Source organism: Bison bison, unplaced genomic scaffold (assembly GCF_000754665.1).
Source record: "Bison bison bison isolate TAMUID 2011002044 unplaced genomic scaffold, Bison_UMD1.0 scf7180017864160, whole genome shotgun sequence".
Classification (NCBI taxonomy): Eukaryota; Metazoa; Chordata; class Mammalia; order Artiodactyla; family Bovidae; genus Bison; species Bison bison.
Window position 1 is genome coordinate 6,185,865 of NW_011494732.1, and position 4,434 is coordinate 6,190,298.

Below are 4,434 nucleotides of genomic sequence, written 5' to 3' on the forward strand. Positions count from 1 at the left end.
TGCATACAGGTTTCTCAAGAGGCAGGTCAGGTGGTCTGGTATTCCCATCTCTTTCAGAATTTTCCACAGTTTATTGTGATCCACACAGTCAAAGGCTTTGGCATAGTCAATAAAGCAGAAATAGATGTTTTTCTGGAACTTTCTTGCTTTTCGATGATCCAGCAGATGTTGGCAATTTGATCTCTGGTTCCTCTGCCTTTTCTAAAACCAGCTTGAACATCTGGAAGTTTACGGTTCACGTATTGCTGAAGCCTGGCTTGGAGAATTTTGAGCATTACTTTACTAGTGTGTGAGATGAGTGCAATTGTGTGGTAGTTTGAGCATTCTTTGGCATTATCTTTCTTTGGAAATGTAATGAAAACTGACCTTTTCCAGTCCTGTGGCCACTGCTGAGTTTTCCAAATTTGCTGACATATCGAGTGCAGCACTTTCACAGCAGCATCTTTCAGGATTTGAAATAGCTCAACTGGAATTCCATCACCTCCACTAGCTTTGTTCATAGTGATGTTTCCTAAGGCCCACCTGACTTCACATTCCAGGATATCCAGCTCAGTTGAGTGTTCATGATTATCTTGCTCATGAAGATCTTTTTTGTACAGTTCTTCTGTGTATTCTTGCCACCTCTTCTTAATAACTTCTGCTTCTGTTAGGTCCCTACCATTTCTGTCCTTTATTGAGCCCATCTTTGTATGAAATGTTCCCTTGGTATCTCTATTTTTCTTGAAGAGATCTCTAGTCTTCCCCATTCTATTGTTTTCCTCTATTTATTTGCCTTGATCGCTGAGGAAGGCTTTCTTATCTCTCCTTGCTATTATTTGGAACTCTGCATCAAATGGGTATACCTTTACTTTTCTCCTTTGCTTTTTGCTTCCCTTCTTTTCACAGCTATTTGTAAGGCCTCCTCAGACAGCCATTTTTGCTTTTTTGCATTTCTTTTTCTTGGGGATGGTCTTGATGCCTGTCTCCTGTACAGTGTCACAAACCTCCGTCCATAGTTCATCAGGCACTCTGTCTATCAGATCTAATCCCTTAAATCTATTTCTCACTTCCACTGTATAGTCATAAGGGATTTGATTTAGGTCATACCTGAATGGTCTAGTGGTTTTCCCCACTTTCTTCAGTTTCAGTTTGAATTTGGCAATAAGGAGTTCATGATCTGAGCCACAGTCAGCTCCCAGTCTTGTTTTTGCTGACTGTATAGAGCTTCTCCACCTTTGGCTGTAGAGAATATAATCAATCTAATTTCAGTGTCGACCATCTGGTGATGTCCATGTGTAGAGTCTTCTCTTGTGTTGTTGGAAGAGAGTGTTTGCTATGACCAGTGCATTCTCTTGGCAGAACTCTAATAGCCTTTGCCCTGCTTCATTCCGTACTCCAAGGCCAAATTTGCATGTTACTCCAGGTGTTTCTTGATTTCCTACTTTTGCATTCCAGTCCCCTATAATGAAAAGGACATCTTTTTTGGGTGTTAGTTCTAGGTCTTGTAGGTCTTCATAGAACTGTTCAACTTCAGCTTCCTCAGTGTTACTGGTTGGGGCATAGACCTGGATTACCGTGATATTGAATGGTTTGCCTTGGAAACGAACAGAGATCATTCTGTCATTTTTGAGCTGGAATCAAGATTGCCGGGAGAAATATCAATAACCTCAGATATACAGATGACACCACTCTTATGGCAGAAAGTGAAGAAGAACTAAAGAGCCTCTTGATGAAAATGAAAGAGGAGAGTGAAAAAGCTGGCTTAAAGCTCAACATTCAGAAAATGAAGATCATGGCATCTGGTCCCATCACTTCGTGGCAAATAGATGGGGAAACAGTGGAAACCATGGCTGACTTTATTTTTCTGGGCTCCAAAATCACTGCAGATGGTGATTGCAGCCATGAAATTAAAAGACGCTTACTCCTTGGAAGGAAAGTTATGACCAACCTAGACTGCATATTAAAAAGCAGAGACATTACTTTGTCAGCAAAGGTCCATCTAGTCAAGGCTATGGTTTTTCCAGTGGTCATGTATGGATGTGAGAGTTGGACTATAAAGAAAGCTGAGCGCCTAAGAATTAATTGATGCTTTTGAACTGTGGTGTTGGAGAAGACTCTTGAGAGTCCCTTGGACTGCAAGGAGATCCAACCAGTGCATCCTAAAGGAGATCAGTCCTGGGTATTCATTAGTAGGTCTGATGTTGAAGCTGAAACTCCAATACTTTGGCCACCTGATGCGAAGAGCTGACTCATTTGAAAAGACCCTGATGCTGGGAAAGATTGAGGGCAGGAGGAGAAGGGGACGACAGAGGATGAGATGGTTGGATGGTATCACCGACTCAATGGACATGGGTTTGGGTGGACTCCAGGAGTTGGTGATGGACAGGGAGGCCTGGCATGCTGCGGTTTATGGGGTCGCAGAGTCAGACATGACAGAGCGACTGAACTGAAGTGAACTGAAAGTATGCACATTTTAAAAAATAAAGGACATCAGAGTTTTTAATGAAAGGTAACATTGTTCTGCGAATCCCCCCCAACCCTGTTCCACAGACACCATTAATTTTTTGTCCTCAGTTCTTCAGGCAGTAACTTCCATGTATGTAAAAGTATACTTCTATTGCTATCTATTTAGCATCTATAGACATTATCTATTGACTTTGTGATATGACTAAAGTGCTACTACCTCTTTCCCTTCACACAGGTCTACCACTATTTGTGGTTATTCTTATGGGATAATTTAATGATACGTGCTTAGTCACTCAGTCATGTCCTACTCTTTTTGACGCCATGGACGGTAGCCCGCCAGGCTCCTCTGTCCATGGGGAGTCTCCAGGCAGGAATACCGGAGTGGGTTGCCATGTCCTCCTCCAGGGGATCTTCCCAACCCAGGAATTGAACCCAGGTCTCCAGCATAGGAGGTGGGTTCTTTACTGTCTGAGCCACCAGGGAAGCCCTAATGTTATGAGTTAACCTTTATTTATTTATTTTACCCCCAAAAAGTATTTAATGATTTCCCCACTTGGTAAAATGAAGATCTGGGAGCTCCTACTGGCTTTCAACTTCTGCCATTTCCCTCCATCTTCCAAACAATTGACAAGAGTCAATTGAGTTGTAATAATTTTACAGCAGACATATATTAAATAAAACTCAGTGGCTAAGCTCTGAAATCTCCGAAAGTGGAATGTGAATGCTTTTTATGAAACAGAACTGAGAAACTTCTTTTATCCTAACACCAGCCAAATCATGGGATTGAACATAGTCAATGCCTAGGTTGCAGGGCTGGGACTAGGCCTTGGTCACAAAATTTAAGGGGGCACCAAAAACTCAGTAGTCAAGACAGTTACTATTTTGATATAATACTTTAAAAACAAAAAATTAATGCAAAAAAATTTAAAAAAAACAGTCCAGAATGAAGAAAATAAAGGCATTTAGAAATAAAGATAGGCTTAGGAGAATGAGTAGAGGAAAAAAGATAAAAACATGTTTTGTTTTTTGCTTTCACTGTACCATGCGGCATGTGGGATCTAGTTTCCTGACCAGGGTTTGAACCTGCACCCCCTGAAAAGGGAGTGCAGTCTTAACCACTGGATGGCCAGGGAAGTCCCCCAAAATGTTTATATTTGTACCCCACAATTAACGGTGGTCTGTGCCTCTTTCTATAGCATCTCTGATTACATAGGTTGTGTATTAGAGCTGAAAAATGTTCAGATGAGAGAGGAAGGTGTGCCTTCCAGATTAGGAGTGTGTGTGTGTGTGTGTGTGTGTGTGTGTGTGTGTGTGTGTTAGTCATTCAGTTGTGATTCTTTGTGACCGCATGGACTGTAGCCCACCAGGCTCCTTTGTCCATGGAATTTTCCAGGCAACAGCACTGGAGTGGGTTGCCATTATCGTCTCCGGGGGATCTTCCCAACCCAGGGATCGAATCCAGGTCTCCTGCATTGCAGGCAGATTCTTTATCATCTGAGCCACCATGGAAGCCACTGCATACTATCAAGGTGCTACCACAGTTTGGCTTCAAGACTTGCAAACTAATGCCATGTTGAATTAAGAGACAGAATTTTTGTGTCTTTAAAGGTGACTGGAGGGGAGGGGCCAGCAGATGAATTTTCTTGTTTGTTCAGAACTCCATGCATTTTCAATGTAGTTTCCTGCCCCTGCTCTGTGCAGGCCTGTTGGTCCAGGCAGCACCGGTGCTTTGAATAAGGGTCAGCAAAGGGGTCACCCTCCTGATTATTCCCTTCTAGCAGAGAGGAGGAGGAAGCCCCCGGCCCCCTGTCCACCACTGAGTCGCTGCAAAATCCTGGGCTTCCACTGACAGCTGCAAATTCCTCTCCCAGGAGCTGCCAAGCTTCTGGGGTTGCCATGGTCCATGGGAGCGAAATGCTGGCCGCCCTCCGCTGCACCAGCCCGGAGCAGGCTGCTGATGCTTTCCTCCAGTTCCTTTCAAAAGCTTTT